General features: G+C 33.1%; 1 long non-coding RNA gene across 1 annotated transcript in view; it reads left to right on the top strand.

The window, feature by feature from the left end:
* The window catches only part of LOC143256923 (uncharacterized), a 74513-nt gene extending 64184 nt beyond the window's left edge, over window positions 1–10329 (top strand). Inside the window, exons 2-3 of the long non-coding RNA XR_013031609.1 lie at window positions 6750–7098; window positions 8410–10329. This is a non-coding gene — a long non-coding RNA (uncharacterized LOC143256923). The remainder of the gene's footprint in view (window positions 1–6749; window positions 7099–8409) is intronic.
* Window positions 10330–27445: the final 17116 nt, after the last annotated feature.

Below are 27445 nucleotides of genomic sequence, written 5' to 3'. Positions count from 1 at the left end.
TTCTGGACAAGGTGAGACATGTTTTATATTCTATATCAGTGAATAAAACTATTCTGAATAAAGTGAGTTGCTGTGTCATGTACCCAACTATTCTGAGTACAATGAGATATTGTGTTGTGTGCACAGCTCTTCTGATTTGTTCATTTATTTGAAGTTAAGCACAATACTACACATTGGGCAATCTGTTCTCTTTCCACCACGACTATCGAAACCCGGTTTCTAAAACTGCAAGTTCGCAGACATACCGCTGTGTCATTAGGGAGTAAATGTTCTGAATAAAATGAGATAGTGTGTCGTGTGTGCAGTTATTCTGAATAAAGTGTGATATTGTGTTATATTCTGTTCTGAATGAAATCAGGTATTGCTTTGCGTGTTTGGCTCTGAATGAATTGAGATATGTGTTTTGACGGCTTATTCGGCCAAAGTAAGGCATTATTTTATCAACTTTTAATAGCGTAAAATATTATCTTATAAACAACCATTGTAAATGAATTAAAGTAATATGTTATTAGTCATCACAGTTACTCTGGTGTTGTAGTATTATTTCTGTAGCCACTTCTATTGAAGGAAGACTTTATGATCTGAGCCGCTACTCCTTACAAAGTGACAAATTATGTCATGATAACTGCTCTTTACAAAGTAACGCTTTATGCTATGAACTGCTACTTTTTTTAAGTAAGACATCATGTTATGACAGTCATTATTGATAAAATAAGATTTTATGTTACGAAATACCACTATATATGAAATAAAACCTTATATTTTGACTGCGACTCCATATAAAGTAAGACAATATTGTTAGGGGGATTTAAAGCTTTCAAAAATAAAATTAGTCGATTTTCGGAATAATGTTTTGTTACCCATTGTTAAGAAATGCCACCTTAATAATAATGTTTGCCCTGAACAAAGCCAGAAACCAATATAATGTATGAATATGTCAAACAACATTTACTTGCCTTATCAAATCACATTACCTTTCTAACCACGACACTTAAAAATCTCATACGTCTTTTGTAGAATAGGAACAAATCCATTCGAATTTCTTAGAGAATGTTAAGCGAGGAAAGCACTCAAGTACAAAAAGTAAGACATTTATATAGAAAAAATAAAGAGCAAAACCATGTACAGGGTATTGGTGTATGTATGTATATATGAAGGCTAATCGAAGATACTGCTCAATTCAAGAGGAATATTCTTAAAATGTTTGCCATGTCTGCTTTTATCGGATGCAGCTTTGCTCAGTTGATATGTTATTGCTTTTTAAAACAATTCTTTAGCCTCGTAAACGTGTAGTGTTGGTGTACATTCACATAACGCAGATGGAAGATACTTACACTACGTACCATAAACAGACAAAACAAATACTTGATATTATTTTTGTTACTTTTATTTAATACAGTTTAGTTTGCGTATCTAACTTAACACATTTATTTTTTGAAGTTCAGAAATGTGCTTTCAGAAAGTTTGAAAATAGTGAAAAATGACTGCTTTTAAACGCAAAGATGCCTGATAGGCAATAGATTACCTGCGCTTACCCGCTGTTCTTATAAGGGGTCAAACTTACCAGTGAACCTCCAGATAGCAGAGAAAAGTGAAAAGACATGGAGATTACTTTATATACACAGTAACAGAAAAAAAGGTCAATTGAAGCACTTTTGGAATAATTAAATAGTTTACAAAATGGAAAAGATTAACACTAAATTATAAAAACAACTATATTTTTTTCTTTATAATCAGGTACACGAAAGTGGAATATATCACAGCTTAAATTCTTCTGAGACATCTTTTAAGAATACCAGTAAATAACCATTTTATTCAATATTTCTTTCTACTCAAAACATTAATGTGAGACTGAATTTCAGTTCAAGTAGGCTTAAACCTGTGAAAGAAAGTACATCGGTGAATGTTTTTGTGTTAAATCCCCTTTTGAGTGTATTTTAAAGCATTTTATTCGTTATGTAAACAAAACATTTTCGAAAAACTGTGGTATAATAAGGTGTTTCATGATATATTCGTTTAGGCCTGACACTTCACTTTTTCCTTCTTACTATTTAATATTGTTCATGTTGCTCAACGCATGCGGGTTGTTGTAAATTAAAATGGATAAAAAAAATGGAATCAATATTTGTCCAAGGTATCAGCTTTATGTAGTTAAAATGAAACGTCTATATTCCACTATTTATGTCAAACAACATAATTGAAAAATTCCTCGTTGTCATGGTTACGCTCGCAGCAATTTTAGCTTATATTTAAAAGAACTGAGAGTAGCAACGCACAATGCAACATTAAGTCATTAAACCATTGTATGAATACTTTGTGGTACAGTTAGGCCACGATCGAAGGGAAATACTAAAAGTAATTCCATTTGCCACATAATTGTTTGGCGCTTCTTTACATATGGTACCTAACATTACTGCTGCCAGTCACAAGTTGATTTTTTTTTTTTTTTTTACAGTCGACGCATGGCCCGTGGCTCTAACTGAACTTTTTTGCTGTATTGAAACGATCCCGTCTCCAAGGAAACCGCTTCTTTGGGTTATTAAGCTTTTGCTCTACTGGACCTAGCAGACTGTTTTTTTACTCCCTTGTTTTCTGCAGTGCGGAAATGTCGCATATCGTTGCACTCTCTTCCCCCTCGTTTCCATAGCAACCTAGAAATCTCAAGTAATACAGGGAAAACGTCAAAGTTGTCAATAGCAACCGCAGTTTTAATAACCAAGGATTTCGCCTCGTCTGCTTGGAAAGCTGCCGACGTTATTTCCTTGGCAAAGAAGATTTTCTTCAGGGCCTCACTGGTAATTAGAATGGTGGCTTGTGATGAGAGACAGCCGCTGCTAGGCTAAATGATTTTTTTATTTGTGTCGACCCAAATGATAAAGAATATAAAAGATGAAAAACAGTCTTCATTTTCTCTATTTGATGTACGAACTTGCGTCAGTAACGAGAGAGAGACAGTTGATTACCAAGACGAAGAAAAAAAGAAATCTAATTTTACAAAACAGTTATAGAAGCGATCAGGTTTTCTTGAGCATTACAGTGCCATCTAGAATTAAATACTTTAATGTACTAAAATGTTGGAATTAGCGTATCTCCTGGATTGACATACTGTGCTATAAATGTTATTTCAAAATAAATTTCTTTATAATGCTGTAAGAAACGTACAGTCGTATGTGAAAAATGCCATTTCAAGTTACTTTATAAAAACAAACGTGTATACCAACTTTTCTGAAAAGTTCATGTTTATAAGGACTTGTCAAAATTGTATAAAATTTTAATAAATATTGTCTACCTATTCATCCATCTATTTATACATCTGTACCAAATTCTAACACACAAGCACTTGTCAAGGATGAGATTGCAATATATATTACTGCATATCTGTTCTTTTACATTTAAGTTGACTTAGGTATACCTGTAGAAGACATGAATAAAAAATATATATGCACAAACAGACAGTTACAAAGTGAATGACCTGTGACAAGGAAAGCATGCACGTGCTTGTTGCATAAAGTGATAGTCTTAGCCTTGAGACGAAGAAAGACACACAAAAAGAGCCATAAAACACATATAAAGACAATCTAAATTTCTATGGCTTGCGACAAGGAATAACAGACAAACACATACAGACGATCATAACCTCAAGTACTTGCCATGGGAAAGCATATAAACAGAATTAAAAGAGACAGTCCTAAATTCTAAGCCTTGTGACAAAAGAGCATGGACAAATAGAAAGAGACAGTTTCAAACTCTAGGGCCACGATGGAAACATAGGGTAAAGATGTACAAATGCAGTCGTTATTGGCTACTAGAATTGTAATTTTGTATTCGTCAAGCCTGCAAGTAGTGAATAAAAAGCTAAGAAGTTTTATGTAATATGTATCGAATAACATGTAATACAGAAGATGACAACTACAGTAACAACAGTGAGGATGGTTCATTTTCAGTATCAGAATACACATCCATAAAATAAAGATTGTCTATTTCTTTCTTTTCGGAGTCATGTTTGTCTTCTAAGCTGAGTATTCTTGTAGCTACGAAAGCTGCTGAGATTTTCTTTAATTTCACAACTAGAATCTTTCTACGTTGACCGACTAGAGTGCTGTTTAGTTTAATTTAGCTTGAATTCGACACTTAAATGTCTATTCTATGGAGAAATAATTTAAACATTGTACGTCGGAAAAAAGAAAATATTTCTTCTTGAACTAAAATCAGATATATATATGAACACATCTTCGTATGATATTTTGGACTACTTGTAACTTTGAATATTTTCATGAACACATTAAGTTGTTTTAACTATTACTATCTGTACAAGCTCCTGTTTGTACAAACAGAAAGTAGTTTGTGACAAATTCAATGTATGTTCTACGGCATAAATGAGTAATGGTCACTAAAACATTTGGAGACAAAAATATGACTTATAACGAATGTGAATATTGCAGGGATTAACTGCACTGCGATAGAAAACAAGAAAAATTTCTAAGTTTTGTTTGTTGAAAACCACATTGAGCTTTCTGTATATATTTTAATAGCTTTTAAGCATACACTTCTATAGTTTTATTTATAAATTTTGATAGAAGGGCTGAGGAAAAAGGTGGCATGCATTGAATTATACTGTTTTGAAACGTCACTTAATAGTTGTTACATCTTTCTCCATTACTACTGCCAGATGGCTTCGCAAACAAGATTTAAGTATTTGCTTTATCATTACTAAACGACTCACTTGAAGCCTAAGAAATGTGGCTATAACTACACAGTGACCAGAGGTTAATGTCTGTCATCAAAATGATAGTATGGGTCGTTCTACAACCTTATTGACACACTTACAATCAGTATAAGGTCTGCATTTGACGCAATGGCTCGCCAATATTACTGAAACAACAACAAATCTTATAACATGTTAAGTGATAGACCCTTTATTTTTATTTTATTTTTGTACTTTGTATCCTTAGAAGACTGTTGGTATCAGCAGAATGATCATTGGTTGGTTTTCATCTTCTGTATGATACTTTGGGGTGTTCTAAAATTTCAGTATGAACAAATATTTAGCTAAGGTTCAGGTTTGTCGCAACGGATTGTTCATACTGCTCTAAACAGAATAAATTTATCTTATCTTAAATAACAAACCAATTAATTTTTGGTTTTGAAATTATATACAATAATTCACTTGTAATGAAATCATAAACATTTCATGACAAAACTGAAACTTGATAGAGTTAAGTGGACTCACTGGCAAATCATGTCATGTGGCTTCTTCTGTCTTTATTTTTGAAGTACGTTAATTAACAAATGCATTGAATATCTAAACGCAATATATCATAAATTTTAAGTCACTCCGATTATGGTCATTTACACAAACAAACAAAAGGTATATTTTTCTAAAATAATCTAAATGGCTAAGTAATGATCAGTTAGTTAAAGTCTTTTTTCCGTTATCAGTTTATGTTTCACGTTAACTTGTTTAGGAGTCATCCAAACATAACTTATAGTGGGATAATTGTTATAACTATGACTCCATTACACCAGAAAGGTTTATTATTCTGTTTTCGCGTATGATATGAATGACCTCAGGAATCACCAGTTACTGACCTCTTTCGGTACTTTTTTTTTTTTTTTTTGCCGTACACTGCTCCAGTAAGTGGTGTGAACTTAATCTGTATAATACCTGTCTAGCAGTTTAATATTCATTCGAATTATGACCATTTTGTCTTCGGACATCACATCATTCTAAATATCGATAACGTATTTATGTCAGTAAAACAACAACCAGATTTCGTCACAATAACAATAACAATTTGTACTACATCGTTATAATACTGATCAGTAGCACGAGAATATTAACTGTATTCTATTTGTTTGGAACCCGAGTTCAACCATTAGCAGAGTGTTTTGATTTGTTTTACAACGTTCATAGGTAACCTAATGAACATAAGAACACTTGCCATATGCATAATTCTATGCACCAGAAAACAAGCAACAACACTGTTGTAAGAGCATTTCAACATAGTATTCTTGTACAAGGAAACTCGTAAACAAAAATACCATCCGCTCTTTGAGCCGTGGTGGAACCATAGAAGTGATGGTCAAACATCAATGTTTAGTTACACAAGAGTAGCCCAAGGACTGATGTTGAGGGCTGTTAATTAGCTGAAATTTAAAGTTAGAGATGGCTGTGAGCAAATATCCCTTTACATACTTCTATTCAAAAATTCGAAAAGAGACAAAGAAAATAAATCATGATATTTTGATTTGTAAGAATTAACATATAGCAATAACATTGTTAAAACAACTCATGAGTATTACTTCTCAACTTTAGTGATAAAATATGACATTACAAGACACTTACAGCAATTACACACACGACTGCCTGTCATTTAAAACGTGTGATATTATTTAATATACTTTATTTAACAGATAACATATTAAGACAGTAATATTCATATTTATATTTATTTATATCAAACATCAGGAAAGGTCTGATATGCCTCAGAGATTATTCTGTTATACAACTATAAACATTTTTAAGTATTTTGTAACTACTTGATAAATGGTTAAATTGGAATTTTGAAAGAGATGGAACTTCTTTTTTTCATTGACTTTGACATTCCAATCAGAAAACTAGGAATGCTAATTGTTTGAATCCTCAAGAGACGAAAATCCATTTTGGACTGTGTCGTCCCACTTTAAACTCTGATTTTAAATTAACGATAAGTGTAAAAACTACAACTTTTTATATTTGTTTATTTCAGATATCTGTGCAAAGCTACACAAGGATACGTTTTGTAATTTGTCTCTCATTTTGAACTGACAGACTAGAAGGAAGCCAGCAAATCAACGCCACCGATCACAAACTCTTGGGTTACTTTAATTGAATGGAGGGATTTAACCGTCACTATTATAACGCACCCACGGCTTCGAAGTACTAGATAGTTCGGCAAATTAATTATCTGGCCGTGTCTCCGACCGCAGCAGTTGTCTGAGCACATGCATATAACTAAATAAAATAATACGTATTACCTCGTTCTAATGTTGCTTGAAAAAAAAAAATTCTACGTTCCATTTTAACAGTTTCCTATGAATACGATGACTATCATACAGGTAAGTTAAGACGAATTAGAAACAATTCTTTTGTTTAAAATATGAAGAAAGTATGAAAATCACCTCCAGAGACGTACAGCTGACACACTATTCCTTTGACGTATACTAGATTGATGATCATTCTTAGATGTTGAATGAAGAGTTTGATTGATTGTGTGGAATTAAGCACAAAGATACACAATGGGCTTTCTGTGCTCTGCCAGTCACAGGTATCGAAACCGGGTTTCTAACCTTGTGAGTCCGCAGACGTACCGCTGTGCCACTGGAGGGCTTGAGTAATGAGTCTAATAAATTACTTTTTTATGATGCATATAAAAAATGTAAAAATTGTAGTAAAATATTGAGTGGAATTAAAGGCATTGAAACAGGGTTTTGTTATCGTTATAAGTCTTCAGACTTACTGCTGAGCTAGTGGGGTATAAACATTAAAGAAAAGATTCAAAGGTGATTGTCAAATTTTATTTTAAGGAGAAATAATCTGTCTTGACAACTTTGTTGTTATGTGCCTGGTAAAGCTCATCATAATTTTGGTTAATAACTTCCTCTTTCTCGTGTCTTAGCAGAAGTATTGAGGGCTCACAGTGCTAAAATTTAGGTTTCGATAGCCAGTAGAAAGTTCATTGAACGGTTTGGTGTTAAAAACAAACAATGCCATACAAGTATTCTATGTAATTTATTTATCTGAAGGTATGTTATAAAATTTGAAATATGTATAAACAAAATATTAATATGTGTATATTTTATTTACGAAAGAAACAATAAAAAACAAAAGCAATTCCTGAGAAACAATGTTATCAAGACAGGCTCCAATATTTTAAGGAAAGGTCCGAGAGTAATAAACAATTCATATACATACCTAAGATTGAGAAAAAATCCATTGTCAAAAGTCACATTGTACGTTCAGTTAAATAAGAAATAGACATTAAAATCTTTTCGCTGACAACGAAACATATTATTGTATATATTCCAATTTTTCAATGTAGTAAACGAATCAGTACAATGTACTGTTCATATGTTATGATCTTTTTATGAATCTTGACATTTGTTTAATGTTTACTAAAAAGTAAGATATTAGGCTCAATATTCGAAACAAAGTTGTAATCTATCATGTTTAGACTTTAAAAAGGAGATTGAATCGGACTACAGAGGGGAAAAAATGGTGCTCCAGCGATAAGTTTGATGGCTGAGAATGCTTTAAGAGACTGTAGAAAAGACGTATTGATTTGTTTTATTTTTAAACGCAAATTTACACAACATACCATTTGCGCTTTGTCGCCTTCGAATAACGAATCTCTGTTTTTAATTTTACAGGCCCTCAAGTTTACCATTGTGCCACCATAAGAAAGGGACAGAAGTTAAGCCTTTTATAAGGCTATATACCTAACTTTAGAAAAAGTGTCTTTACCGTCAAGGAAAGAAGCGATCTTTTAACTAATCAACTTCTTATATAATGGAACTACTGGCATATCTAGAAATGATTCTTAGCATACACAAACTAAACGTGACATAGCATCTTTGCTTTATTAAAAATTGATCTTTTAAGAATGTTATAAAGTTTTTAAAATAATTTTTACTGTTAGATTTATGGAGTATAGGTATTTGTTACAGAGAGGTATTTTTACTTTTTATTAGTATAAAAATTAATGTTTTTAAAAAATAATAATCATATTTGTGCCTGATATAATTTGCTGTGCTGAAATATTTTCTTATTTTTCATTGACTTGATAAAGATAGTCATGTGTAAAAGTAATTTTACATTCTTTACCGATTTCACACATAAATTGTGCAGAAATATTTTTATCATAACCCATATACAAAATGTTTTCTTATTCTGTCATCACACAATCACACAGAAAAGAATGAACAGAAACAAGAATGCAATAAACATTACTAAGACAAAAATATCAGAAAAACCAGTGATGAACAATGAAATAAATCAGCTAAACAAAGAAACATAGAGACAAGAACAGGAGAAGACAAAGACGAAGACGAAAGTGGAAGAAAAGGCAAAAGGAAGAAAAACTAGAAGAAGTATCGGAGAAGGCAGTTGAAATAAGGAAGGGATTACCGGAAACAAAAGTTGAAGAAGATGATTGGCAGAGAGAAGATAAAACTAAAAGATGAAAAATAAAGGTGGAAGTAAAAATAGAAAGACGAAACTTAAAATAATTGATAGATCGAAAGAAACGACATGGAAGAATAGAGAGAAGAAGAACGAAATGAAAGAACTAAGTAAAAAAAGTGAACGGAATTGCAAATAATATACAGAAAAATAATAGGGAAAAGAAAGCGATACGGGGACAAAAAGAAAATAGAAGAAAAGCAAAGACGAATGAAAATTTGACAGAAACAACAGAAGGGACAATTAATAGAGTGAACAAGGTGAAGAAAGAAAGAGAGAGATAATAAGATGAGAAAAAACTGTAAAATTGCAAAAAGAAATGTGAAAGTAAAGGAGATAGAAAGAAGAGAATAGAGAAAATAATTCAGAAGGAGAGGAGATACATTGTATAGAAAATGAAAAGCAAAGAGAAAGTATAACGAATAGAAGAGGACATGAAAAAATGAAAGAAGTGAAAATAAAATACAAGGAATGAAAATTAAAAAAAGAGAGAGTAAAAACAGAAGATAAATAATAAGGGAAGAAGAAAGTGAAAGAAGAGGCAGAAAAAACAAATAAAACATAAGACAGAGAGAAGTAAACCTATAAAGGATAGTCAGAAGAGAATAGAAATAAAGTGGAAGAAAACAACAGAAATGAAACCAGAAGGAGGGACAGAGAGGTGGGAAGAAAAGGTGGAAAGGGAAGGAGAAAGGAATATACAGGGTTTCTTACACGTACATACTAAAAAAAGTTGAATAACATTTGCATTTTTCAGATCACAATAATATTCAAAACAAACAGTCTTTTAAAGCTTGTAAATTTTATTTTATTTGTCTAATAAACTTCTACATATCTTCCATCATTTGTTATTGTCAATATACATCTGCGTTCACATTCTGAGAACACGCTTTTCAACATAACTGTAGGGATGGATAAGACAACATCATGGATAAGAAGTTTCAGTTCTTCGAGATCACTTGGCTTGTCATGGGTAGACTTTTATTTTCAAAAGTACCAAAGGGGTGAAATGGGAAGAACTCTTCAAGAATTGTCACACATTAATAATTAATAATGATAAATAATGCAAGTAATAACAATAATGATTAACCTAAGTGAAACTTAAAACCTTTCAGGCGACATTTTGTTTTTAATGTTATCTCAAACAATAAAAATGTTCAATTTTCTCTTTGGTATGTTCATTTTGGGAGACCCTGTAGATGTGAAGGATGACAAGGAAATGAAAGAAAAAAGACAAAGAGGTGCGAATCAGAATAAAATAAAAGGAGGGAACGAAGACAAAAGAGGATGGAGAACAACAACAAAGAAGAAGATCAATATAGGAAGCCAATTAGATAATAAACTGAAAACAGATATGTAAAGTAAACTATGATGGGAAATATTTAGATGAAAAATACCACAGAGAATGATTTGGAAAAGGGCATCGCATCACAGGGTTGAGATAAGAAAATTGTAACGATTTTAAAAAAAATAACATTTTTTTCTCGAAAAAAAGTGAAATAAACTTCCATTTGAAGCTACAATGAACATATTCCACATACCAATAGGGTTGAACATAACAAAATATTACTAGTCCAAAACACGAAGGGCCCGGCATGGTCAAGCGTGTTAAGGCGTGCGACTCATAATCTGAGGGTCGCGGGTTTGCATCCCTGTCGCGCCAAACATGCTCGCCCTTTCAGCCGTGGGGGTGTTATAATGTGACGGTCAATCCTACTATTCGTTGGTAAAAGAGTAACCCAAGAGTTGGTGGTGGGTGGTGATGACTAGCTGCCTTCCAGAGTCTTACACTGCTAAATTAGGGACGGCTAGCGCAGATAGCCCTCGCGTAGCATTGCACGAAATTCAAACAAACAAACAAACAAACCAAAACACGATATCAGGATTATTGACAATACTATTTATTTATTTTTAAACACCAATTATTCATTTTTAATTATCTTATTTACTATCATCCTGAAGAGATGGTGAATTATTCAGCTAGTCTTCTTGTAATTTATCATAAAAACTATTAGATGTTCAGTCTAAATAGTCGATTTCTGTCACTGGCATTTTGTGTCATAAAATATATCACTAGTTAGTGATAATATATGTTGTTATTATTAATAAAGTCTTAGTAGATTAGTACTTTCTCATTAATTAACGTGTGAAGTTTAAGTGAAATATTATTGAGTATTCCCTGGAAAAGTTGTTTTAGTTTTTTGGTTAATCAAATCAACCAATGAAGTATATACAGCAGTATAGTTCGCATTTGGATAGAGTGACTACAGGTGCGGCCCGGCATGGCCAAGCGTGTTAAGGCGTGCGACTCGTAATCTGAGGGTCTCGGGTTCACATCCCCTTCGCGCCAAACATGCTTGCCCTTTCAGCCGTGGGGGCGTTATAATGTGACGGTCAATTCCACTATTCTTTGGTAAAAAAAGTAGCCCAAGAGTTGGCGGTGGGTGGTGATGACTAGCCGCCTTCCCTCTTGTGTTACACTGCTAAATTAGGGACGGCTAACACAGATAGCCCTCGAGTAGCTTTGTGCGAAATTCAAAAACAAACAGACTACTGGTGAATAGTTTTTTAACTAAACAATTTGAAAAGTATACTTATTGTGATGAGGTGCTTTGTGATTAGACAGTTAGTGAAATAAATATAGCTATAGAATCTAAGAACAAGCTCTGGTGAAGAAGTTTAGATTAAACAGTTATAGAACATGTTTCTTTGACGTTTGCGAAGAGTTTTTGATTAAACAGAGAGAAATAATTTGTTTCATTGGTTAAAGTAAAGTCACATTGCACTATCTGCTGTGACCACCGTGAGGAACCGAGCAGTCTTAGATTTTAGCGGTGTAAGTCTGTAAACTTACTGCTGTCTCACTGGAAGACAAGAGTCAGAAAAGTATACTTCTGTGTTGAAACGCTTTGTAATTAGTCTTGTTTGTTTGTTTGTTTTGGAATTTAGCACAAAGCTACACGAGGGCTATCTGTGCTAGCCATCCCTAATTTAGCAGTGTAAGACCAGAGGGAAGGCAGCTAGTCATCACCACCCACCGCCAACTCTTGGGCTACTCTTTTACCAACGAATAGTGGGATTGACCGTCACATTCTAACGCTCCCAAGGCAGCAAGGGCGAGCATGTTTGGTGCAACTCGGATGCGAACCCTCGACCCTCAGATTACTGTAATTAGTCATCTAGCAAAGATAGTATAGCTATGAAGTATGAGAACAAAGACTAGCAAATATTTTTTTTCCATTAGCAAGTCAGTGAAATGTTGTTCGAACCTAAAACGAGTGATAATTACCAGCAGTGAACTGTTTGAGTTAAAGAATCGTTGACAAATAAACGGAATATCAGTAGAGGAGACACTGAAATTATTTACTTGATTTAACCAAACGGTAAGATATTTACAAGTGTAAATCTGAATTAAGTGGTTCGTTATTACTCAAACAGAGAACTACTGCATTTTGTTACAAAATAATAGAGAAAAAATTAAAAACAGTTTTGGTAAAACACTAAAGTTTTAAATTGTTAAACTTAATACATGGATATCTTGATATTGTGAAACTTAATACATGGATATCTCGATATTTTACTTTACGGTTACAAGGATTACTAACGAAAGTAAAGTATATCAGTTTACAAAGTAATACAAACTTCCTTATATAAACCACTTTGTTTTTTTATGTTAAGAATTAAACAGTGAACGTTTACAAAAATATTTTTCAGAGAAGCAATGAGATATTTTAATTATGACAGGGCAGGTTTTCAGTATTATTTCATTCTTGAAGGAAACCTATTGATTTTATTGTTTGTTAAATTGGGTTCTGTAAGTTTCTGTGGTTTTATCACAATTGTTAAAATGATATATTTACTCGTTATTTGTGAACTTTATTTATATTTTGTTCTTACAGAATACAAAGTTTAATCTGATAAAAGTGCTTAACTGTAATTAGTTTAAATATGTATTATTTATTCTTTTTCATTTGGCAGAGCACTTGCAACAAGGTTAACGATATTCTTTGTAATATCCAACGGTAGCATGTTACCATGCTACCGCTATTAGTTCGTAAAATTCCCCATTTTTTCAAACATTTATAACATTAAAGTTTCTAAATACTGAAACTTCAAGGTCAATTTCTTACTCGTATTATTAACAAACACTGATCTTGTAGGAAGAATATACAGAAGGATGGGGAAGTGGGGTGCATGAGGACGGGTGCGTCGGGAAAATTTTCATTGTAATAGGTCTAGAGAAAGCTCTTGAAACTGCAGTTTTTGGTGCGTTTTCAGAGGTATTCCTGTGAGATTTTTACCTCGTGATGTGCAGGCTTACCGAAAAACCCGTAAAAAGACAACAGCGGCAACGGGGTGTGATAATCTCAATCTAAAGAAGTGGGGAGGGGTACACTTCCGGGGCCTCCTTCTAAATCTACTTTTGTTGAGATCCCACTCTGTTTCCTGTTTGTGGATCATCATTTGGCAAAACAGCGATCCACGAAAGAAGCGAAAACTGTAAGTTATGCTATATTATCACAATTCCTATAATATATTTAGAGAAATTGTTGAAAGAAGATATATCAGTAATATTTCATTTATAACAAACAGTTTTAATTACAAAAGTAATTTTAAATTTTCCTTTAAATTCCAAGAAACAATATACCTAATACCAACCACTTCATGTTTGTTTTCATGAGTCACGTCCGTGAGAATCATTATTCAATCAAAAGCATTAAAACAATGTGTATCCGGTTTGGATATTACGTGTAGCTCAGACCCTACTCCTACAATATTAAAACAGATTTTTTTACTCTTATAAATATTTGTATAAAACCGTTACTCCGAGCAGAAAAGCAAGAGTACAGCTTGATATCTTTCTCTCATGGAAACGGTTCTTTTCATCCACAAATACCCGGATGTCGCAGCCGCTAGCGCAAAGGAATGATCTGTGCGTAGCTGGTGCGGTAATCTGGTATTAAAGTGGCTATTACGGTTGGTCTGATTAATATACATCATTTTGAAAACAGTAGAACCTCTGGTCTTTAACTCAGTGGAATGGAAACGGAACACTTTTCTTGTAACATTTCTCTACCTTTACGACATCACGAATGAGCTTTACAGTAGAGCAGAAGTTAGGGTCAAATTTATCCGCTGGAATGTCGGAACACCGACGGCAAAGCAGAACGCACTGTGTTGGACTGAATCTGTGTTGTGCCTTGAAGAAACAGGAAAACAGTAATCGAGAAACATAAAAAAATATGAAGAAAACAAGAAAAGAGAGAAACTGACGAAAGAAAATAAGTTGTTTATTGAATCGTCCATTTTTTTTATAAGTTGTTTAAAACATATGTATCGACGTTTCTGTGAACCCGTTTAATCAGCATACAAATTTGTATATAAGTCTTGCCTTTATTTTTGTTAAATGTTTTGTACGAGTTACACCCATGTCTTTTTGTTTTAGGATATTTATGCAAAATTATTCAAAGCCTATTTGCGTTGACCGTCCCTAATTTTGACCTCATAAACTGGTGAAAGCAGCTACCGCCCTCTTTTGAAATACTCTCGTCCAACCGCGTACTGGTATTTTACTGTTATCTTCAACGACTTACCCAAGGCCCAAATGGCGGAGTGCAAATTATTTTGACTATAACGAGACAAGAGTCATGGACCCGCAGATCTATAGTCTGCTAAGCCAACGCTACTGATAAATAAATAACTCAAAAGCAATTTGCATGTTTACTCTCTTAGATATTGGTATGCAGTGTTATACGGATCTATATAAAAGTATAGATCTTTGCTCTGTAAGACAGATCATTGTTCATCATTTACTTCGGAACTCTTTAACCAAAACTTTCACGCCACAATTTTTAAACAACGATAAAGGGCATTTCGCTCGGTTTATTAACCTTATACTTCTGTTATAAGTTTGAAAACAGCTACAAGAACTTACTTACCAATATACACACGTATACAGATAGATGTACATATTTGCTAATTTTAACATATAAGAAAAAGATGAAATAACAGCTCCATCTCTTTACCTTATGTGATGGTTTCAAACACCTTTTATGACAAACGTTGGCTATAAGAAATGTACGTATAAACTGGTGATACAAACTAAAGGAGCAGAACCCACAGTGTTATAGGAAAATATCGTCTTTCAAATTTAATCTTTATTTATAATCATTATACGTGAAAAATTAGCAGCATTTAGACCAGGTATGAGTGCTTAAACTCACATTGTCAAAGTCCAAAGTTATGTTTACCGTCTGCAGTCAGTTGTGGGAAAAAAAAGTAACATCATATAAACCAAAGCTGTCTAAACACCAACCACTTCATGTTTGTTTTCATAAGTCACGTCCGTGATAACCATTATTCTATCAAAAGCATTAAAACAATGTGTATCCGGTTTGGATATTACGCGGATCTACAGAAATTTCTCTTACTAAGTAACACTGTTATTCTTCCTACGGTGTTGTTTGTACTTAAATCTTATTTGTCTGTTTCTTGTGGACAAAATATTTTGTTTGTTTGTTTTTTCTCATAGCAAAGCCACATCGATAAGTCTACGGATTTACAACACTAAAATCAAGGGACTAAATCTTTTGTTAATGGCTTTATTGTTTTAAAAATCGCTCGCCTGTTAACCTTTCTGTAATTATCAAATATTTAAAATGTTTTATTAATGACACAAATCACGGTTTCTGCGTCCAAGAGTAAAATAAAATGCATTTTCTTCCACCTGAAAATTGATATGGATTTAGTTTTAATTAGTGTATTTTCTTTCACATGACAGATCTTATGGCAATAAAAAAATTGTTTTCTTTCCTATGGCAGATCTTATGGTAATAAAAAATTTGTTTTTTTTTCCTATAGCAGATCTTATGGTAATATTAAATGTGTTTTCTTTCAGATGGATATGTAGCATATCTGATGGTAATATAAAACGTTTCCTTTCAGATAGGTAAGGGATGTTGCATATCTGTTGGTAATACGAAATGCATATCGTTGCAGATGTGGTGGTTTAGAATAACCACTGTTGCATCTAGTCTTCATTAAATTATCATTAATGTAATGTTTTGTTACTGAAAGAAGTTGATGTTGTTAAAAGCAGAAGTTCTCAAAGTGAAGGTAGCAGGAAAGCATAGGAAGGTCGTAGCGAATACGCGAAATACAGAAGAGTATTAAGGTACTCCTTATCTATACAGTTATTGAGTAGAGGGCTCATTCATGTTCTGTGCTGATTAACACATATCGCTGTTTCAAGTCTACCTAAGTTTAAGTTTAATCTTAAACTTGCTATTTCAAACTGTGTAAGTGATTAATACGTCCATCGATATGAAAAATCTGCCAAATAATTGTTTTTCTATTCAACTGTTTAGTAAGACGTTGTATTTAACTTTTAAAAGTACTGTTCTTGCTCAAACTCTGCCAAAATACATATCAAAGTATGAAACGTTTTTTTGAAAACTGTGTGGATAAATAATAATTCCGCGATGTATTTTACCTGAAACATTGTATTCTGTGAAAAGGTTTCTCAAACGCTTTAAAAATTGAAATCATACATCAAATGTCTACAAAAAGTAATGTTATGTTAGAACTATATTTCAGAAAATAATACAACTTTTTAACATATTTGTTGTTTTGAATTAAGCACAAAGCTACACACGCGGCTATCTGTGTTCTGCCCGCCACGGGTATCGAAACCCGGTTTTTATCGTTGTAAATTCGCAGACATACCACTGAGCCACTGGGGGAACTTTAACATATTTATAATTTTGTAAAGTCAGTGAAATTACCATTTTGACACTTAGATTATTGTTTCAAAATGCTACGAATAAACATGGAATATTTTTCTGTAGTAACATGAATAGCATACATAAATTATATTGTTGCTAATCTTTATCTTTGCTACAGAAAACTATAATAGTGTTAAGATGTAGTGAAATTTAATCTTGTAATTCAATTTTTGTTAGAAACCGTTGTTATAATTTTTACCAAAAGAAATACATTTTAGAATGATTTGCTTATATTTTTTCTTTTAACAATAAACGCGTGAGTAGATATAGAAAAATGATTTTGTGGTGGCAATTTTGAACGAGAGAAGAGTTTGTTTTAATGTTGATAAAAACTCTCACCAGAAAATGGTTCCTTTTAATCAGAACTATTCCATTTCGATCTTGGGTTGAACTATAAGAATGGTCTCCAACATGTTTAAGACATCTTGGACACTTTGCGCTCTGAGTGGAGGCAACAAAGAATATCCTTTAGTATTTCTTATGAGTTTTGTTGGTAGAGATCTGATCAACCACTGAACGATCTGATAAAATGAAAATTGTTATAGTAAGAAGGACGCAGTATCCGATGCTCATTCTTTATCTGTTTCGTACCTTTCTTGTCTCTTTTTCCATTTGATTCTTGTTTGTATATAATATATTTCTTTATCATTGGCTGAACTGGAATATAAGACTTATTGTGACTGTAATCGCAACGTTTACATTTCATGCAAATAACACATCTTCGAACTTTGCACTTGCAACAGAGACATAGGCAAGCATAACAGTGGTAAATTCTCCAAATGTGTATTTATCATTTATCACACAAAGGGCCTCTATAAGTAAATTGATTTCAAAAAGGCAATAGGTTTTCACGAAAACCTTCGTCTAAACAAGTAAAAAAATTATTTTTCAAATGAACATTTCTCCAAAAAGGTTGAACCTATAAGCACAAATTTTTGTTGTTTGATACAACATTATCATTGACAGGAATGTTAATGTTTCTATGATGGCCAGAAAAGTCAGTAATTCCTGTACAATTGACTCCCGATTTAATAACAAATCAGAAACAATTTTTTTTATAAACAAAACAACAACAATAACAAATGTGTTGAAACTTATTTTCTTAAATTCCTTAAACTGGCGTATATTTAAGTCGAATTCAGAAACATCAAGAAAACTATAATAACTCAATTAAGGTTTTCTATCTCACATTATATTTCTGCTGTAGCTCATGTTCACATAATTATTTTAGTACTGAAATATTTTGTTATCTTATAAATGGAGACTCTTTGTTCAAGGGTTCGATTCCTCTCGGTGGACTAAGTAGATAACTCACACACACACACATACACTCTTTGCTCAACAGAAGTTTAATATCCTTAATAATTTCATATAAAGCTATATAATCACGAGAGTGGTCCAGTGCCGGATTATGGCTTTGAAATGACGTAGTTCTTGTCACGTTACCGCCAATCTTATATATATATATATTGTACTCTGCATTTCTGGATCGTGGGTATGTTATATGAGTGCGTTCAAGACATACTTTATCATTAGAATTGCTCAAGAACTGACATTAGTTGGTATTGATTAGCTTTTGTTTGTTTGTTATTAAGCACAAATCTATACAATGGGCAAACTGTACTGTGCCCACCGCAGGTACTGAAACACGTTTTAAGCGTTATAAGCCTTCAAATTTATCACTGAGTCATTGTTGGCTATGTTGACTAGTTTCCTTCCCCATAGAGCCCCAGTATGGCCAGGTGATTAAGGCACTCGACTTGTAATCTGAGAGTCGCGGGTTCGAATCTACGTCACACCAAACATGCTCGTCCTTTCAGCTGTGAGGGTTTTATAATGTTTCGGGCAATCCCACTATTCGTTGGTAAAAGAGTAGCTCAATAGTTGGCGGTGGTGATGACTAACTGCCTTCTCTGTAGTCTTACACTGCTAAATTAGGGACGACTAGCACAGATAGCTCTCGTGTGGTTTTGTGCGAAATTTCAAACAAACCAAACCTTCTCTATAGTCTATCACTTCAAAATTATGAGGGCTAGTGTAGTATTTGAGTAACTTTGCACGGTATTCAACTAACAAGTGTTAAACTTATATGTGAACCAGTTCAAAAAGACCCTTTTCATTTTTGTATTTGCTTTATAAGTTACTTTTTCTCAATATTTCACTTGTAAATTTTGCATCCATTTCAAGGTTTATGTGTGTGTGTGTGTTTTCTTATACGAAAGCCACATCGGGCTATCTGCTAAGTCCACCGAGGGGATTCAAGGCTTAAATAGTCAAATCAACTATTACGGAATGAAACGTCATATAAGACATTCCTACAGGAGATATTTGCTTCCGATTTATATTCCATACATACTTACATACAAGAAAGAGCTTTTGAAGACGATATAGTTTAAATCTCTTGTTAATCTTGAGGTAATGAACCTTAGAAAATGTAATATTGATGTGAGTTGTTTGATTGGCCCGAGGTGAAAATCATAACTAATTAAAGGTTGTTTGGTTAAGTTAGCATTTATAATAAGTTGGCTGTGGCGTAGTGAATAGTGTGTTCGGATTATGAATCCGAGGGTTCATGGTTGGTAGCCCGTTGCTACTAAAACAGCTTCATATTTTGGGACCGTGGTTGCGTTATAGGAGTAACGGTCAAAGTACACTTATAGATTTGATATTTTCTGATTTTTTTTACTAGTCTAAACAAGTTTGTTATCCATATGTTTATTTAACTTCAGTTAGAGCTTAATAAAAACTGACTTTGTACAATTCCATATCTGTATTCTGTATTTGTTACACTTATTCACTTAGCGTTCAGGTATAATTTATATGCACTCACAAACACGAATGAAATCAAACTAAACTCAATACCCAAAGAAGTAGTAGGAAATCTTACAAGTTTCGCGTAGAATATCGATGTTATGATTTAAATGCACACCCTATTATTTAGAAGTTAACCAGAAATAAAAAAGCATTTATTTTTATAAAATAATAATTAGCTATTTCTGCATATTTACAACTTTTAATATGCATTTTAAATAAATTCATATAAACTTTGAAAAACACATCGAATGTGATCATCAGTATTTATGTACGCAAACTTATCTACTTCCTCAGATACTGATCTTACTGTTCCTTCTTTATGTTCAAATGTACAAACTAATCTATGTACTCAAATTCAGTATACACGTTCTAAGTAAGTTTTTCTAACTTAATAATCGAGATACGTGTTCAGATTTAAGACGTCCAAATCTAAGTAGTGTTTTGATATTACATATTATGTATACAGTTTTTCTTGAAGCATTTATCTAAATTAGTAGCAATGATTAAGTGGAAGTCAAAAGAGATATTATGGAATGGAATACCTGAGGTCCCACAATAAGTTACTCACCAAAATGAGTAACAGTTGTACGTGGTAAAAAGAAAAGAATTGATTTGCTTTAAATTTCGCGCAAAGCTACACGAGTGCTATCTGCGCTAGCCGTCCCTAATTTAGCAGTGCAAGACCAGACCGAAGGCAGCTAGTCATCACCACCCACCACCAACTCTTGAGCTACTCTTTTACCAAGAAATAGTGGGATTAACCCATCCATTATAACTCCCCCACAGCTGAAAGGGCGGGCATATTTGGTGTGACGGGGATTCGAACCCGCGACCCTCGGATTACGACTCGAGCACCGTAACCACCTGGCCATGCCGAGGCCTAAAATAAGAGAAAAGGACAACATAAAACTTGGTAAACCTCTATGTGTGGAGCAATTATCAATCACTGGCTTTTTTTTTCTATAGAACTGTTCTCTTTCTGTAGGATAATTCGACTTATAAATGTAAACATATTATAAAAAGGTGACACGATACAAGCTTAAATCAGTACACGTCTGCATTTTATCTTAGGCTAGTCTAAACTTTTGTGTTATTGATGATATAATTATAAATAATGTTAGTTGAAAAAGAGGAAAAGAGAGAAAGAGGAAAAACAGGACAGAAACATCAGCGGCACAAAACAAACCACTGACAACAAAATAGATAAAACAGAAATCAGAAAAAACAAATTAGAAGGGGAACCATTTTGGATATACAGTGAAATAAGGGAAGAGAGAAAGTAGCTACGAAAGTGTTGTGTAGAATTTAAAATAGGGAGAATTCAAGGAAGAATCAGTTAAATTTATCGTAAGTCAATAATATTAGGCTTAATATATTTTGTCCCCATTAAGTCGCCAATTAGTTAACGAATATGACACACGTGGCATGATTAAAATACTATCACAAACCATTCGTCTTGGAAAAACTCTATGGTTATTTTTGTGTTGAAACATATAACACATTTTATACTCTAAATATTACTGTGCTTAATTTACTATTGTGTAAGCACAATGTGCTTCCATACACAAGAAAAGCTTTTACACCACAACAAATGAGAAACAGTTTTAAGAACGATAATGAAAATTAAACCGGAGATATAGAGGTGTTCTAACAATAGGAAACATTTCAACACAGTTAGCTTGTGATGGGAAGAGGCTGGCGCTTAACATTGTAAACCAGCGGAGTTAATATTGTTAAAGTTGACAACTAATAATAATAATATCATACCTATAAGTCACTGATTTTATCGGACTTTAGCAGATATAAAATAATTAACTAATACAATTGGGTGAGTAAATAAACTTGTTAGGTATGTACTTGCAAATAACGGATACAAGTTCAATGTAGAAAACACTGAAATCGCAATCCAGTGTGTGAAGAAATAAAAATATTCAAAGTGCACATGATTTATATCTTAACTGAGCTGAAATACCAAATACATTTTCCACAGTTTAAATAAAAACAGTGCAAGTTGTATCACTTGAATCGTTTCAAAAAACAACTTTAGATACGAAAACTACAAATGTGAAGTCACACACTGTTCAGCTGACAAAAGGCACGTTTTAATTGGTCAATTTAATAGAAGAAGAGAATATTAGTCATAGGTTAACATATTTGTTATATTATTACTATTAATAAAAATAAAGTGACTAATGGGATAACTTTTGCACAGTCATACTTTTGGGGTTGTTTTTGTTGAAAAGCTGCTTGTTAGTCCAATTTTTAATACTATATATAGACATACGAGTCTGTTCTTTTCACCTCCACAGAAAGAACAGAAAGACAAAAAAGAGAACAAACATTGCATTGTGAGGTCAGTATCAAAATTATTTGTTGTATTATATTTAATATGTATTTATTTCTCAATTTGAGAACGGATTATTTTTATGTCGTTGATTTTTTTGTGTATTTATAATTAAACACAATGCTACACAATGGGCTGTCTGTGCTCTGCCCACCAACCGTATCGAAGCCCTGATTCTAGCTTTTTGATTTCGAAGAAATGTCGCTGTGCCACTGGGAGGGGGCTACGAATTGGTAGGAATCTTAAAGTTGTGTGTGTTGAAACAATTTAGGTTAAAGTACCAGTGCACCAAAATTAGAATCATTATAACGATTATCTTTAATATCTGCCAGATTCTTGTAGAAATACACTTGATTAATAAAAAAACAATATTCAGTTAGCTTGATATATTATCGAAATGATTTATAATTTAAAAATAATTAGCTACTATTAATTTCATAATTTAAGCTGTTTTTTTATAACACTGGTATTCAAGACAGCTACTAACGGACTGATACGAATAAGTATTATAAGTTACGTATCGTTGAAAGATATAATTTTCTCAAACTTTAAGACTGAAATATTATTTTTATAAAAAAAAGTTAAATCTTTAATAGAATAAACAGGTAAATTAAGAAATTTGATTTCGAATTAGCATCTCGACAATAACTGTTTAAAATTTGTTTTACAGCATTTACAAAAAGCTTTTAAACTATTAATCATTACTGGAAGAACTGTAATTTCTCTGTAATCATCTATTTGTTTAACTTATTAGATAGTTATAGTTTATAGTGATTTTTAAAGCGCCCCCCAATAGAGAAAGAAGAAGGTAGAAAGCAGTAAAACATTTTGCGGAACACGACCAGTTTTCAGTCTACAACAAAGCTATATGTGTTCTATTTGGAGTGCTTCCTCTTTTTCAGCAAGAAAGAAAAGCAATGACCGTGGTTACGTCAATCTGGTCAATTGCGCATCTAAAAGACAAAAAAAAAAAAAGATCTCACGTGCCTTGAGTACTCGTAGCAAGTCACCATTCACTTAAGGTCATTCACAGGCTTCATTCCTTGTACACTGACCACTGTCACGTGAGTGCGGCTCGTGACATGCTCTCAGCTGATGCAACACGTGCAGAATTAAAGTAGCCACAAGGTTGAACGAGATCGATTGCCCATTTTCCGGGTTCATCGTTTACTTAGACGATTTGTGGTGGCAGACCAATGGCTACTTTTTGACCTACTACAAATCAACGTGATGCTTATCCAATTTACCGAGCTTACCGAGAGAGAGCGCTATCGTTACGTCTCACAGAAAACTTGGCGAGAAGCAATAAAGAACGCGAACGAACGGTGCTGTGTAAGTGGTAAAATGTTGTTCCCCTAAAAAAAACAACAAGAAAAACATAAGTTACAATAATTTCTTTTTGATAATTAGTAAGTGAAACATCAAAAATGGTTAAGATACGTTTTACTTACAAATATAGAAAAAAACTGTCGGAAATAAAAAGGTGTTTGAACGTAATCGTCTACATCCTGATTCTCTGACACCTTACAAGCACTTCGTAATGACGAGAAACCCTCTTGAAGTGTTTCTCAAGACAGTTGGTATGGGTATCAAAATTCTTATTAAAATAAAGCAGAAAACAATGTTTCGACCTTCTTAGGTCATTTCATATTAACAAAAGTTTTAATACCTATACTAGCTGTCGTGAATACATTCTCACATGTACTATATCTATCCATCTAACCAGTGATATAACTTAAGGCTTTTTTTATAAGGTGCTAAATAAAGACTGATAATTAGTTTCCTGTACTTACTGGGAATGAAAGCGTCTTCTAAAACTCTATGCAAGAAATCTAATACATATTTGTGACATATTTTACAGTTTCTGAATTTTTTTTCACAGTAGACTTAAAAAAGTAAATTGTAATTGCAAAGTTTGGTTAAATAATATTCTAAGTACAGTGTCTTAGATGAATTCAGTTTGCTTTTGAATTTTGCGCAAAGCTACATGAGGATATCTACGCTAGCCGTCCCTAATTTAGCAGTGTAAGACTAGAGGGAAGGCAGCTAGCTATTACAACTTATTGCCAACTCTTGGGCTACTTTTCCAACAAATAGTGGGTTTCACCGTAACATTATAACGCCTTCACGGGTGAAGGGGCGAGCATGTTTGGTGTGACGGGGATTAAGATTCGATTGCCTTGACTACCTGGCCATGTCAAGCCTATGAATTGACTATTCTTAATAATACAGGGTGTTCGGAAAGTCACTGTGCACTTAAATATTTATTAACAGACATGTTTCAATATAGGATACAGGAGGTAAATATGAATGACAATTATAAACAATGTTGAAAGTGACTCACGTTGGCATCAATACAGGCTTGGATCCTTCTTATTTTGTTTCTAAACACCGCTATCAGTTGCTGGCTTGAAATAGACTGAATAAAATTTGATTACAAAACTGCACAGTGACTTTCCGAACACCCTGTATAACAGCCTTAGATTGTTGAAACATTATACATAATAAAAACAGGGATACTAAAATAATCTCCTGATATTTCGTTATAAAATGAACTTATATTTTATTGATAAGTTTTAGGAGAAACATAACGCTGTGTTTAATGCACAAACATCGTAGTTTTGATTTCTGAACAACGATACTATGAAACATGTTACACTCGTTAATTTAGTTTCTAATGTCCTTTCGTAACTGGGCGATGTTCACTTCTGTAACAGATCAATGGTATATAAGTACTAAAAATCTATATGTTTTTTTGGAAAGTTCATAAATATTTAAAGTTTTCGTGTTGTCAAGTTTGTGGATTTGAAATAACAAGTAAAAGCGTAGTAACAAAGTAACAATAATGGTGAAATACAGTTTTTTTTTAATCCTCTCTAAACTGACTCCCTGTTCATGACTTAAAATAAACCTCTTGGAGATTCCATATTGTAAACACTGCAACAAAACAAAGGTCCAAATGAAACAATCACTTCTAGGTAGAAAACCAGTGATCAAAAACTTGCTTTGAAAAATTTTCTAACACAGCTAAAGGTGAACAGATCTGACTGGTTTCATCTTAATTGCATGGGGGCCGAAGGTAATAGGTCATGACAATAACCGGCTTACACGTCACAGCTGTCAAAGGACTGTTATTTTTTTGAGATTTTTACGAAAATCGAAAGGAATTTAGGATGTAATCTCGTAAAAACCAACCTGAAATTATCGAAATATTTGTTTCAGGAACTTTCAGAAATATTCGTCTTCTGTTAAAATTGGGCAATTACGTCTCGTCTTCGATTCTTCACCATCGGTGAGCTGGACTGGGTGATTATAATCGAAGACTTGAAATTCCAGGGTTTAATACCGAAACCTGAATTTCCAGGACACTTCGCTCGGATAAAAGAATTGGCAAACGCCATAAATCAGTTTTGTAAAATAATAACGGGCTTAATTTGTAAAGAGCGATATTTTAGGCTAAACATTTCGATCAAAATGTTTTTTGTTTTTTTTAAGTAAACACCGAACTCTTTCTTAAGCTTGTAGAATATTTTTTTCACTGTGTGTATATTTATTTATTTAAGTATATAATATACGATAAATGTAAGGTTTAGATTTTTATGTTTTTAAAGCAGAATTCATCAAAGTGTTAACGCAAAAGACACCAATGTCAGTACCTGCAAATTTAAAACATGCATCAAAAGAACAGCAAAAATATGGCCGAACAGGGGAGTGGAAGAAACTATATTAAGATCCTAAAAATGTCAAAAATCTGAGAAACACAAAACAACAATGACTCTTAAGGGTTAGATTTGTGAATTGTTCCACTCATTTTTTTTTAAATAAAGGTAATTAATATCTTCCCTCTTCATCATATAAAATTAGTTCTAACCTTCTCCTTCTATTAAAACTGCGTTATATATTTCAGCTTTTTTAGCCATCTAGCTGCTATAATACTACAAACAAGTTGTAACTAACCTCACATTTATAATATGTAAAAACATCAACATTAGATTTTATTCCCTTATAAACAAGTCATAACTGATTTTACTGCCAGATTTTGGACTAATATATGAGAGAAGTAACCAACCTACGCTAATAAATGTTTTGCTGGGCTTTATAATAATGATTTTAACGTCAGCTTGGAGATGTGTTTGTATTATATACAGTACGTTGTTAGATGTTCTCATAGAATGTTCTTATGGTGAAAAAAATAGGTGAAATACGTAAAATTACGCGTATCAGCGAGGTTAGTTTAACTTTGATCCACTTCCAGACTTTTTCTCAGGTTTACACCATGGGGCTGGACAAGAAGGATCTGTCTTTATAACTTGAATCCTTACCCCAGGAACGATATGGCTTTTTACTCGTCACAATAACATTATCTTCAGCAAGTTCACACAGCTACTTTTACCTAGCGAGAAAATATAAATCAGAGATATTCATATCCTGCTGAACTAGAAGCTTTTCCCATAGACGTGATATTGGGTTTGGCTAATACGCAGAGGAAACAAAACCTAAGAATATTTAGTATAAAATAATAAACTTCTCGTATTTTATAGATTTCACACAAATGATAAGAAATGGTTTCCGTATGAATAACTTTCTCATCATATAACATTCAATCAATGATTATTTAAGTGGATTAAAAACACTCGTCAGAAGAGTAAGAAGAATGTTCTAAAGATATGTAGCCAAACAAGGATTTATAAGTATAAGAAGTAATTTTATTGACAGTGGAACGTATTTACTACATGTAGTATGTTCCACCATCAATAAAAGTTTCCTTTGTGATTATAAATCATTCTTTGCTTATCTATTATTAGAGTAACGTTATGTGCTTCCTTACTCAAGTTCTAGAGAGGTTTTTTGATCACATTATATACCTTTGTACGATAAACTATTACAGAAATAAAACAAGATACAACGACACCACAAAATAGCAAAGAAAATTGCGCTAAAGTGTTGAAAAACGTCATGCTAAAACTTATTGTAATTTAGATATATATGTTTCTCTAAGTTGTTTATTATTGATCATAAAGCTACACAAATGAATATCTCTTCTCTGCCCACCACAAGTATCGAAACCGAGTTTCTAGGAGTATAAGGCCGTAGACGCTGGGGGAATTTCGATAAAACAATATATGAAACTATAAATGTTAGTTCCAAAATGGGCCCGGCATAGCCAAGCGTGTTAAGGCGTGCGACTCGTAATCTGAGGGTCGCGGGTTCGCATCCCGGTTGCGCCAAACATGCTCGCCCTTTCAGCCATGGGGGTGTTATAAAGTTACGGTCAATCCCACT

This window comes from Tachypleus tridentatus, chromosome 7 (assembly GCF_004210375.1).
Source record: "Tachypleus tridentatus isolate NWPU-2018 chromosome 7, ASM421037v1, whole genome shotgun sequence".
In the NCBI taxonomy this organism is placed as follows: domain Eukaryota; kingdom Metazoa; phylum Arthropoda; class Merostomata; order Xiphosura; family Limulidae; genus Tachypleus; species Tachypleus tridentatus.
This window is presented reverse-complemented; position numbering and strand designations above follow the sequence as displayed.